Source organism: Haemaphysalis longicornis, unplaced genomic scaffold (assembly GCF_048455015.1).
Source record: "Haemaphysalis longicornis isolate Haplotype H1 unplaced genomic scaffold, Haemaphysalis longicornis Haplotype H1 scaffold_4, whole genome shotgun sequence".
Classification (NCBI taxonomy): Eukaryota; Metazoa; Arthropoda; class Arachnida; order Ixodida; family Ixodidae; genus Haemaphysalis; species Haemaphysalis longicornis.
The window spans coordinates 197,272,755-197,286,499 of NW_027526361.1; positions in this window are offsets into that span (position 1 = coordinate 197,272,755).

Genomic DNA, 13,745 nt, shown 5'->3' on the forward strand with positions numbered 1-13,745 from the left:
CCGCGCCGGCCTACATTCACAGAGCACGCCACGTCCTTGCAAATGAGTGGAGCATTCATAGAGACAAACTGTGTCGGAGAGCTGTGCGATTACGCAGCCATGCGAGCAGACATAAAACAGCGGAATCGCACGGTAACTCGTGGAAAACACAGGTAAATCGTTTTGAGGCACACTAAGAGGTCTTTGTGAGTTTCTGCAGGGAACGCGCAGCAAATGCGCTTCAATGAGCAAGTGTTTGGAGGCGAATGATATTTGTCAGCCTAAGAAATGCGCCTACATTCTTGTAGGGAAGACATTGTGACTGAGCAACAGTTCGTGTGTGGCAGGGGATGGAGAGTAACAAAAGCTCGAACTAATCAGGACGAAATAGAAGCCCTAACCACACCTTATTTTACGCTTTTCAATTTTATTGGTAATATGTAAGCTGTTGTGCACTAGGTTTACGTTGTCCATTCATCTTGGGACAAAACGTTTTCAGCGGATCTCGGTTTTTAACGAATGCAGTTATAGAACTTGGTTGTCATATGTCGCATCTTAGCACATAAAAGGAAGAATCCCAAGATGGAATGTTTTCTCTAAAAAGCAGAAGTAAGCTCAAAATAACAAACCGGTCTCCCGAAACCTTGAAACTAACAAATATTCCAGGACTCATGCGGAATTTAACTATTTACTACGGTTAGATTACCCGATCGCAGCAATGTCAGTGTAATTCTTAACAGTAATTTCAATCCCTGTTTTTTAGAACCAACAGTTTCGCGCACAGGACGCCAGTTATCACTCTCCGTAGGACTATCATGAGCACTGATTATAATTGAGACTTTTCAGCCGGTGCCGAGGGTGCCAAAAATAATCTGTGGTCAAGATTGTTTCTGGCTGGGCTGCCTGGACGGTAGAACGTTGTGACGGTGGGAATAAACCCATTGTGACGAGTTCGTTCCTACTGCGACGAGGGCTATTTGATGAGCACTTCCAATTTTCGCACCGAATAATACTCCTATTGCTATCTCGAAATCCTTTAAGACACGAGTAACTTTTTTTATAATCAATTGCCATTCCCGCGATTGATGACACCTGCGGCTGCGGTACGTGTGAAAATGCGTGATCACTGCCACCACCAAGGGGCTTCTCTGGGAGCCCCGTGAGTTAACTAAAGGACGACTTCCTTCCATACGCCGGATACATTCTCCTACGTCGAATTTCTCCTTAATTCTTGGCAAATTCAGCCTCATATTTATCTGCAGTGTGATTTCCGGAGCTGCTCTTTCAGCACAATGAATACTATCGAATTCAAAGGTTCACCGCACGACTCAGGCCGTTAATTATTCTGCCAGGATAGTATCGGAAGTAGTGAAAGAAGAGGGCTGTCGGTTCAACCTCCGGAGGAGAAGCTGAACAGCCATCTGCGTGGGCTCTTTCATAACCGACATCGTGTACATAGTGTATATACATTGCTCACATCTTTCAAACCTCATTTCCTATGTCCTGCCGCAAGGTAACATGTTTTGGTGGAGTTTGCGGAGTTCATCCCCGACCTGGCCCCAGCTTTGCTTCATCTGGACTACTAATCATCGCTCAAAGGCTGTTGGATTGCGTTGGCCCGCCCAAGCCTCACTGACCCATGGACGCACCACTCCCCAGCTTCTTGTCCCTAGCCTATGACCAGTCGAGACCATCCAATCTGACGAGCCGCGACATGAACAGAAGACGATGCCGTTCCCCTGCCCTGCTCCGCAATGCATCCCTGAGGCCTTGGGACGCTGCTTCACGGCCTTGGCGGGCATTAGTGCTCCGGGGCCAGTGCTCACGAGGACCTCCTCAGTCGTGGCGGCGAGGTCTTCTGCAAAAGTGCAGAGCACATTATGGGCTCACCATGTCGTCGTAGCTCGCTTTAACGCGCAACGCATACCGCTCTGTCAGAATCAGCGACGCAGCAAGATAACAGACCACAGAAAGACGATTTAGTATAAACCACGTATCAGCCCGCAGCGACTAGTGGTACCAGCACTGCCCTAAAAACAGAAAAACCCGATCCGTTTTCATGTACTCCGAGCAGTCAACACTTTGGACAACAAATGTCTGTGGTGGTGGTGGAACAAGCTACCGCAAAATAAGCCAACAAAAAGTTTACAGGTGTTCATAGAAAGAGTTCAGAAACTCGTTGAAAGTCAATACGGTACAATAGTGATAACAGACCAAGGTATAGCGCACGATTTGTAGCGGCGTCCCACAGAGGCTTCGAAAATAAAGCGGACAATATAGTCATAACTGTTTGAAACTCGTGAAGCACTGGCGCTTGTCATACATCTATCCGTTGTTCAGCGCACCCGTTTCTCAGCGCAAAGAAACCTGCATGTGCATTTAGGCGAAATACACGCAATTAACCGGCAGCCCCAGCGTTCATTTAGTTACGAAGGCTGGTTGGTTTGGTTTTTACGATAGTAAGTGAAAAGAAGTACCAGTGCAAGAAAAGAATGGCGTGTTCCAAAGAGCACAGTGCGCAAAAAGAACAGAACTCCCGCTGGCGCTGTTTAAGGCAGGGGGCGCGCCAGCTCTGCGAAGGCGAGAAATTTGAATTGCATTGGACCACGCTCTCTTCCATTCGTCAAGAGAGCAGTGGCACAGGGCAGTGAACGGCGGGATGTGTGGTAGGAGTGAGCAGATAATGGCGCTACAGCCCATTATTGCGTACCACTGTTCTGCATTTGCGGTAGCGTTCACGTTGAGTGGGAGGGTTTTAAGTTTTTTTTTCCATACGAGAACAATGTCACAGCATCTACACATTTATGGCGGAGTCGACCGGGATGGTCGCTTTAGAGGAGAGGGATGTGTCACGGGAAGAAGAAGGGAACTGTGGGTCCAACCTCCGGACAAGAAGGAGAAGAAGAGCCAGCAGCGCGAGCCCTCTCACGGCCAACATCGTTTACATGGTGTAAATACATTGCTGGCATCTTCTGTGGTTCGATTCGAGTGTGCCGCTGCCACATATCAATGTGGTTACGTGGCGGCAAACGAAGGATCGGACAAAGCGCGATAAAAGGATGGGGATCAATTAGTACAATTTACATGATGGTCATCGAACAGCCCGTGCCTGTTGCGCGCACACACATCTCGCTAATTGTTGAGAGCACAGCGGTATCTTCTATAAGGTCGTCTTTTGCTAGGGGTGACATTACCCTGGGCTGACAACGATCGTCCCTGGCGAGGCCACAGCACCTTAACAAGTTCGTAGATTGTGAAGAATTTAACGAGAATTAACAGCGAACTTATTGCTACCACAAATCACCATTACGGATCTGATAAACACTGGCCCCGTAGCAGCGATGAACTCAAGGAAACGACGAGCTGGTGAGGGCTTGTAACAACGTCAGACAAGAGGGCGGAGGGTAGGGCATTATCGGATGGTCGCATTTTCTCTGGTATTAGCGGCTGTTGATAGGCTCGTGATGTCCTGGGGACACGTCGTGTGGGATGTCGTTGAGTGCTGGTCGCGAACGGGCTGGGGCTGCCCGACACGGTTCCCGTACCCTCGATTGTTGCACTGATGGCGAAACAGTGCGAAGCAGAGGTGAGAATAGGGGTGAACCCGCACACTCGACAAGGGGCAATATTGTCCTCTTAGGCTAGTACCACTGTCGTTTTAATAAAGTTAAAGCAGCAATTGTGGTGTATTCTGAACTACATCGGCCATACCTTCTGTGCACAGTGGCCCGTATTAAAAAAACGGGAGCGATGGCTTCACCGGAGATGCTATTATTTTCTGCCCTGCCTCGAGGCCATAATGTACAATGCATTCACGTAAAAATTAAGATTATTTGATGACATGCCCTTTAATGTGTATTGATGAACGCACGAAGGCGCTCAGGAATACAACAGCAGCGTCTGTTCCTGTGTCGAGAAGGGAACCTGACACGTCATCATAAACTATCAATGGAGAGTCAGCTCATCTAAGCAGTCAATACGCGGTTTATCTGGTAGACTTTCCATTAATCAGTGGCCCTTTTTAGACCAGAGCTATACTAACCTTATCGGGCCACCTTTCGCCGTCGCAAACGATCTGACCTTCATTTGCCCGCAAAAATGCCCTAATGGATCGCGTGAATCGGTGCACAAAGCTCTCTTTCCCTTGTGCACTATTACATCTATTTGTTCCAAGGCCTTCGTAAACTAGGTTATCGGGAACAGAGTCTTCATAGGCAGCGACTGGTCCACCTTGGGAGGAGCATATAAATCAGCAGAAGGTAAGGTGGACGGTTGCGGAAAAAAAATGAAGTTACTTCCATCCCCAAGTGTTCCTGATCAATATCGGTGCGAAGCATCAGCGCCTGCACCGTTTCCTCGAGCTTATCACATCAGCAAAGGCCGTAAAGTTGACCGAAGCTTACCTGCTCCAGTGTGCCGTGAAAACGAAACAAAATATTATTCCCTGCGCTGGTGATAGAGTGGTTTCGCAGAATGTCGTATCTTCGCTGTTCATGGCCGTAGGCTAAGTCGTGTATAGGGACGTCAACCGGCGAGGTACGTCTCCTTAAGTTCGTCTCCTGTGCTTCCAAACATTGACCACCTGACGATCTGGTGCTGGGGAGTGTCCTTCAGCCTCTCAAACGATATTAGCGGCTTCCACAACCGCTAGATTGCGATCTACGAATGCTGGGCAGTGTTTGCCGCGTCCGCCGTGACATGCAGGTTCGGTAAGTATGTCCCTGAAGCGCTGCCAGTTCATGAAAAGCACGCGCATCCTGTACTTCTTGTTTCTACCGGAGAGCTGGGTCCAGGTGGGGTAGTGATCGCTGCTCCACAGCATCCACTCGCAAAACCATGCGGCCAAAGCGTCGGCTGTTGCTTATGTCAAGTCTCGGATGGTATCACGTCGTCCAAGGGTTCTCTCCTAGTTGAGTCGGTGGACTAAGTTCGTTTAGAACCTACAGCGCCACCTTACGGGCCTCTTCCAGCAGTTTTATTCCTCAACCTTGCGAAAGGTGCTGCCCCCCGGCCCTTATGCTGGGCATTGACATCCCCATCGAACAACACCGCATCATAAGGGTAAAACACGTGAAGACGGCGCATACAGCAGGAATTCACGCTCATGGAATCAAGCTTAGCAGCAACAATGAAGTTGTGACGTCACACGCGCAGCTGACCTTCCAGAACATCTTGGGCGTCTCCACCGAACGCGGCAGTAGGGATCTGGCAGTTCGATACTCTCTTGAAGAGGTAAATGATAGTCTGGCATTCTAGAACATGTTGTTAAGATTATTACCAGGATGAACGTGTTATGTGGGTGCCGTATACGCTCTATAGCCGTATAAACGGGTTACGGTACTCAGCGTTGCTTCGAGCAGAGTCGCAAAATAGCTTGGTGTCCATGCTTTTGATTCGTCATTCGGTTCGGCTGCCGCCCGCACGGAAGCCACTACAGTTTCACTTCAGAAGTAGAAGCTTATCGCGTTGTATATGGGTGTTCTCCCCGTTATATGATTTCGAGCTTTGCAACGTTTCAATAGCAGTAGCTCTTTGAAGATCAGATAAAGGATAAATTCCCGTACTATGGATCTCACTGCCGAAACTGCCCAGGGGTAATCAGGGCCCGTCAAACTGTTCCCAGCTTTTTTCCTGATTACCTTGTGTAATGTTTATTACGCAAAATAAACTGAATTTTAAAATGAAACTGCTCCAAATCAAGGACGACATAGTCGTTCCTCTCTCTAGAGTGAGAAGGTCCGTGCACAAATAATCCGGGGCTTCTGCACGGTGTAGCGTCCCTGTTCGAGATAGTAAGCGCGTCCGTTACGACTGGCTTCTGTGGTCTTTGTTCTCCATCTTGTGCTTAGCAGGACCTTATTCAAGCTGCTTCTGAAGGGATCCCAGATTGCGTCGCCTGGAGGCGATCTCTTGCTGCGACATTCTGACGCTTTCTGGCACGTGTGGTTTCCTGGGGAGGCGTGATGACCTGTGGTCCCTGGAGACCTGCTTCCCCCAAACTGCGGTCGACGTAGATGCTGCCGACTGTTCAGTCATTTCAGCAGAATTTTCAAACGCAACCTTACGGTAAGTGGCGTCACCACATCGCGGATATCCCCCGGTGAATTCCTTCACTGGAGCTTGTCTACCCAAGCCAAATCATAGTCATGTCTGGCTACCGACCTTGGCACAGCCGTCCGACCTGGCTTAACGGTTAGCGTATACCTAAGTATGATACTTACTGCTAATTCAAATGTCAACCAAGACAAACCAAGAGGTATCCAGTCTAAAAGGAGCTTTCAGTTTGCATAGCCACGGTTAGATTAGCTAGGCCGCAATCACTGCTTAGTACCAGAGGGAAGATTCCCTTTTACCCATTCACGTTTTATAATGTAATGAAATCCTAAACGCCGTCCTAGAACTTCTCATTAGCAGTACCTCCATCCTAAATTGTGAAAGCGCCAAAAGAGCTAACAACGCAAAAAAATAATAACGCAAACATGCGCTTACTGTAAATCGCAAGATTAATAATACGTACAAAATTACCACATATAAAATATTAGACTACACAATCGTAGTAATACGGTTCAAGAGACTTGGATGGTAAAAAATAACACCTAGAACTAATAAGCATGCCTCTTCTCATTCTCTAGTAGGTGGAACTTCAGGCGACAACGTCGGGGGCTGCGCGTTCGTCAGCAGCGTTTTTCCTTTTTTTACTCACATTCACTGTTTTTCGCGCACCTACGCTCCTTAATTTCCGGTACTTATATTGCGGACGTAACAAGGACCGTCCTTGTGCGAAGAAATTTGAATCAACCTTTTTGAGCATTCTGCATTTGTGGGAATGAATCTGGCCTAGCAGAAAAAAAAGCGCTCTGCGAAAACCAGTCTATACTTAGTGAATCAAGCAGCCCGTTCCGCAAGAGGAGAGGCATATATGGTGTTATCACTTAAAATAGGGTGATGCTGTCATGTCTCCTAGGCAGTATTTTATATAATAGAGCGACTTTTTGAGCTAGGCTCTCGAAAATAGGGCGGAGCACCATGACAAGACAACATTTTTCCATAGGAAGAGTCATGCCAAAGAACACTCTGAACATTTCGAGTAATCCGAATAATAAGGGCGGGCGGAAATTCTGCCACAACACTGCGGTTATGCGTCAAAGCTTGTCTCCCGCAGTGAGCTTATATTTCCACGCTTCGACCCTTACAAAGAAGTTCAAGGAGCATTGCAAGACAGTCAAATAAAAATTACAACAAAGCTAAAGCTTCGTGAGTGGCGGAGGACACCCAAGGGACAATAATGATATTGTCTACTGAAGAAAGACCATTTTAATGGACGGCCACCAATTCCGCTTTGTCCCATTAAAAATCTAGAAAGACAACCGCCTGCGTGTCAGGAAACGTGGGAGCGATAGCCATGTTCTAATGTTTGGTACTATTCGTGTAGTGAAAACTGTTTTAATGGAGGGTCCTAAACTAATTGGTGCCCCCAACAATAGGCGACTTGGACAGTGGACGGCGGAGTTCATAAGGAAAAACAAGAGGACGCGAAGAAGCTCGTTCTGAAATAGAGAACAGGTGCCAGTATGTTTTTCGCTCAGTGCAAGATGCAAGAAGTATGCATTGTCGCTTTACAATAACTTGTATACTAGATTATGTGCACAGCATTCATTCGTTACTTTCTACCGCACGCTTCAAATTTGAAAGGATTTAACTTGTAACACACGTTCCTACTGAACGCGTTGTACTAGCGCAAGGACGGAACACAAGAGAACAATACCATGAGATGAACGCTAGACTTCGGAAGTCTAGCGTTTGGAAGTCTAGAACGGAAATCTGTGCATACTGTGGTTTTCTTCCTCTTATATTCCGTCCTTGCGTTAGCACAATGTACTCAGTATCCAAAAACGAACTAGTTAAAGGTCCGTCCTTACCACATACGTTTTTTGGAATACTTGTATGCCAAACCTACGGTATGGCTGTTTTTTCTTCTGTTGTCTATTTTTCGTATTTTCTGGGTTTCTGTTTCGTTACAACTATCTCTTTATGTTTTATTCATTGTATAATCTATAACTCACGTACTGTACATGGCAACCTATTACTCCATGTATTTTTGTACTGTCCTCCGCCACTCCAAATAAAGAAATAAATAACTAATAAATAAATAAATACATAAGCTAATAAAAATTAAATAGAAAAAAAATTAAATAAATAAATACCACGGATTCATAACACAACTATAAAAAGACAAGGATGTTGTCGTACGAGCGATTGGCCCTCGAATTTGTTCCCAATGTAAAGCAATAAAAAGTAGGAAATAGGATTCAGTATTACAATCGGTTCGCATAGTTGGTATTCTATGATGTGAGGGATTGGGCGCGCAACCAGGAAATGGAAACCGCAAATAACAAAATGGTTCCGCGAAACGTTTAGAATGGCAACAGAAAAAGTACATGTTAAAAGTAACAATCTCAGCGGTGCCATTAAATGTACGCTAGTTCTTGATCCGTTAGAAGGAGCTTCGTCAGGTCGATATTGGCAGAAGGCGACCTCTTATCCTTCAACCTAGCATCCGAGCTAAACGCGGTAATAGCGCCAAATCATCCCCTGGTGAGCCTGGGGAAACATAAGTGCGTTGTAATTGCCATAACAGCGCCACCGCCATGTTGGCCTTGAAGGCGTTGTAATTGCCATGGCAACCACGCCAGGAGGTCCAATTATAGGGTATATCTAGTTGATGTTGTCGCCCTCTCGTATCGGTAACGCCACTTTTGATTCTGCCAACCCTGTCCCGCCCGTCCTGCACATCGGCAACCGCCGCCTCCGCGGCGGCAGCCGTGCAGCCGGCTCAACGAGGCCATGCCTGCGTACGCGCTTGAGTAGTAACCGCACTAGCTAAAGTTGGGATTGAGCATTTTATTAGCGTTAAGTGTGCGAGCGCGACGTGAGGTGAGAACCACGGAGGAGCAATACAATATAGACAAAATAGTCATCAAGCACCGCACACAGATGACGCCAGTTTTATTCTGCAGCTCAGCTTCACGTCATAGGTAGAGTTTCTCGTTTTTCGCTTTTAGGATGCAAAATTACTGCTTGTTGGTGTATTGGCGCTCCTTTTTCTGCACCATATTGTCCGAGAAAGCAAACACGATGCGAGAATTCTCGAACTGCATGAGACACGCGCGTTGGCCTTGCCTGGCGGCAGCGGTGGCAGCGGTGACTTCTATCGCGCATGCGCTCTGCCAGTCGCATCGCGTAGAGGCAGCGAGAGATATAAAGTGAAAGGAGGAGTGTTTACCCAGGTCCGCTATGTTTTGGAGCATGATAATAGAATCAAAACTGGCAAAAAAGTCGGGCTCACACTGCCATGCACGGTGAAGAGCAGGAGTTGTGATTACAACTCTGCGTTAACGAATGTCTACAACCAACGGGATACTTTCTCGCTAACCCCTACTCCCTTTAGTTTTTCTTCCTGGGCATGTCGTTGGACGGCGTAGCACGAAAGGCTTGCCGTGGGGTGAGAGAAATCGCTCACCTTTCACCTGTAGCTACCTCAGACGCAACGTGAGTTGCACAGAACTATATTTTATTTTTGGCCACAGAATGTACTTGTGCAGTTCCGAGGCAAATATACAGACAGTGATCCCATGTATTTGTGTGTTTTTTTGTGCTCGGGCAATTTTTATAGCAGAACCTGGGACGTGCCACTGGCGATTATGTCCATCAGAAACTTCATGATGGCTTACTACGCGATATGAGCGGCGTTTCGCGAGCATTAGAAAAAAGTTGCTAAACCTCGTATACTTCGGTGATGATTCGCTGCTTACATTGACGTTCTATACTTCTCCGTCGGGTCTATCGCCAGGCCTGGCGCATGGCTCTTTGCATTTTGCCTTATTCTGCTTTCTGCGTCTTCTTGCCTTTGGGCCAAAGTATGTTTATCACGTACCACTGGCGCAAGCTGATTGAAAAAATAGCATGGGCTTAGGTGGGCTATGCCAAGATATACGTAGCGCGATCTAAGGTTCACCTGGTTCAGCTGGTTATTCTTAGCTTTCATGGTGTTCTATGATTAGCTTGATTATCATGCGTGCTGCTGCTTCAATGACACACACACGGTATTCGCATTATGTGGCAGATGTATATTTATCAAGCGGCTCCGGTGCAGCGTCACCAATCGCCTGAGAGCTAAGCTGGTTTCACAGGCACACGCCGATGTTGCTGCGACGCACCAGCCCTCGGTTCCACACCCCGCCACCCCTCGCATTATCTTCAAGTGAACCGGGCCACCACGTGCGGAACGAAGGTTGGCGAAGACGCTGGGCGCGTGGGGTGTGTAAGAGACGCCGAACAGCGAGCAACGTTCTGTGCGCCGTGTGACGTCACTGCTCATCACGCATTCGCAGCACGGCTCTGCAGGAGCCACCGGAAACTGCTCAACATCGGCCAGTGTAGCTCACGCTTCAAAAATATCACAAATTGGAAAAAAAACCAGCCATCTCTCTTGAACTCTACCAACACCCCATTACCTCCAGTTGGAACGCCACGATTATTTGCCGTCTTCAAGCTTTTCCACTCAAGCGACGTCTGAGCAGGGTAAATAAACCTTTTTTATTGCAACGTACCTAAAACTTTGTGGAGAGGAATTCCAGCCTATGAGATTGGCTACATTTCCTGCACGGAGAAAAGAATAAAGCCTGCTCAACCTTGCTGCCAGTACAAACAAGGTCTTTTTACCTGAAGACCGTTCGTTCGTTATGCTGAAAGAAGAGCATTGTGGGAGGGAGAGTCGATTTTGCGCCATTCCTAGATTCTTCGAGATCACGCCAGACCCACTAGGCTGCGGATGCCGGGCCATCTTGTATCTATTAAAGAGCGATACCAGGAAGCAGTCATTCGATTGTGTTTGGGTCGGAAGTTGCGTCGCCTATCGGTTAAGTGGATAGTAGATGTGAACTCCAGAGTGGTCAATGCGAAAACCGATCAAAGGAACCCTCCAACACTTTCATAAACGCTTTCACTCTTTCCTTTTCGTCTGGAAGCACTGCGAATGCTACAGTTATCACCAGAAGGGAGCGGCACTGCGTGATTTGCTCGTCGCACCAGATACGCCTTCCATTTATGCTGTTTTTGCGGCATTTTTTAAGTCGCTATTGACAAGCGTTCGTTGCTGCAACTGAAGGAAAATCGGCCAACAGCCGCTACATGGCCTTAGTGATGTAATTCGAGCCGTCGAAGAACGTCAAGACCGGGAAAGAGAAAAATCAATTGAGCCAGTTTACCAGTTATCTCAAGGGAATAGAGCAGTAATTTTTGGCTGAGGTACTTTGCGACCCCCTGATCTCAGTACTGGGTGTGTGTGGTGACTATAGTGTCCAAGCATTTAGGTCTTCAAAAAAAGTTGAAAAAGTGTTGCAGGGTCCCTTTAGTATGGGTGGAAGATCAGCTCGGGTATATTGCTGTACGATGTAAAGGGCGCGGGGCAGGATAGTGCCATTCGGGCACGTTTTCCGGTGTAGGCTGGTTGCATTATGCACTAGAAGAAAGGAGTTTCACCTTTCAAGCGGGGTTCCCTTTCGGGTAGAATATTAATGTGAGTGGTTTCATAACACCGCTGTTACCTTTCTTGTATTAGCTCAGGCGCAAAGGTAAAGGATGCTGGTCTCCTTTTTTCGTGGAGTATGCACAGGTCTATTGTGAACATTATTCAAAGATGCATCCCGTAAACATAACCCCGATGAAGCGGAACGGAGTAGTGTTCATAAAGCATGGGAAACCCCCTTGGTAGTAAAACGTGCCCTGCCTACTGATCAGTTTCGCGTATAATTCAGCGTACTTAATGTGGAAAGTAACCATCTACCCTCCAGATACCACGGAAAACAGCAAACATTTTCAGAAGCACCATACGGCGAGCGAACGCGCGATGGCTTCGAAGGGCTGGCAGCTGAGGATGACGTTTTCTAGGCAGATGTTTGTTCCTATCGGGATGTTCTGGGAAGGGTTTTTACGTTCGCAGCTATATGCTCGCTTTTTGCTGAATGTAGGGAAAGATTACAGCTATCTTATTGGCTGTTTTTTTTCTTTCGTGGTTCCTTTGGTTCTGTCGACTTGACATTATGAAAACGTAGAGCACGGGCCCCTCACCATAGCATGTTTTTTTTTAGATGCAGAGCATCTGATTCACTCGCCTTGTCCCTCCGGCGTCGTCGTCCTCGGTGTTGTCCGCCCCTCCCCCATTCTCCTCACCGTGCCAGCTGCGCTCTCCGCCGCTCACCCCCTCTCCTCTCCGATAGCGAACACTCTCTCGCGAGGGGCATTGGACTGGAATTGGATTCGATTCGATTGGCTTAGATTGGATTGGAGTGACTTGGCTGGCTTGGATTGGCTTGGATTGGATTGGATTTGGATTGGATTGGATTAAAGTGGATTGTGTTGGATTGTGTTGCGTCATAGCCGCGGCAGACTCGTTGGGGCGGGCGCATGTGCAGTACTCTCTCTTCCGCGGTTTCCTCTCGTTCGGGCGCGCTGCGTATATAACCGGTGTGCCGTTCTCCGGCGAAGCGTAATCCACGCTTGGCTCAAACACCTAGAGTCCACGCCGCTTTACAAGTACGGCAACGTCGTCGTCGACTGGGACCGGCTTACGCAGTCCCCTCAACGTTATGCGCGCTATAAAACGAGTCGCTTCGCCGCTCCGCCTATGCGTCGCATCTACACAGGGGTTCCCGCGAGGGGAGGTGGGAGTTTTTTTTAAAGAAGTTGCCCGAAATACTGTCATTCATTACGGAAGACGGAAACGTGATGGTAAGAAGGTGGGAAAAATATGGCCGCGAAAATTATATTTAAGGCATCATGTGAATGATAACTTAGCTAATGATATCTCAGATTACGTGAAACGATATTTTTCAGTTGTTTCCAGTTCAATCTCTACTTCCTTCAGCTATCATACCTGATTTTAGATGCGATGGTGCCGTGACGGCACGGTGACGGCTCGATGCAATATGCATAAGGTGGTAGTGCCTATGGGATGGGGTGGACAGTCGAAGCCAACCTGCTCCGATAGCGGTCAACTGGGCAACTACCTCAATTAGTTAACGATATTTTTCATTGTGTTTTTATGCTATCTAAGCCTAAATATATTGGCGTTTAGATGTTTCCTGCATCTTGTATACTTTGCGTTTGTTCACGAGCAGCCTTTTTCGCTTCAGCTTGTTATACAGGGTCATCAAACTTACGTCGACAGGTTTTTTCTTCAAATTAGGCGCTTATATTTACGTGAATACATCTGCCGTGAGGCTATGCAAACAGTGCAGCACAGAATGACGTAGTAATTATTCATGTCGCTGAATCAATTACCCAAAATGTAATAATGAACTTTTAAGTTGCTTCAGTAAACAGCTATGTTTGTATTGAAAAGTTGGACGCAATCGTGTTTCCACGCAGTTTCATTCGGCAGAGTTTTTATAGCCCATCCGTACCCCGAGATATCGAACCGCGAAATTTAATTGCCGTTTGCATGGTTCCGCACGCAAGCCAGCAAAAACCGGCGCAACGATCCTTCCTTCTGGGACGTGCGTGCTGTGTGCGGTGTTTAGTTTGACAACAGGGTGGAGGCATAGAAAAAATAGATAACTGGTCCCCCTTCAGTCTTAGCTGGCATTATCGCAATCTGTAGTACCTGGAACCGCCATCAAAACACAGAACAAAGGGGAGGAGCTTTGCGCCGGTCTAAAGCGTCGAGCATGCGTATTCATGCAAACGGAAAATAAACTTCGCAGTTC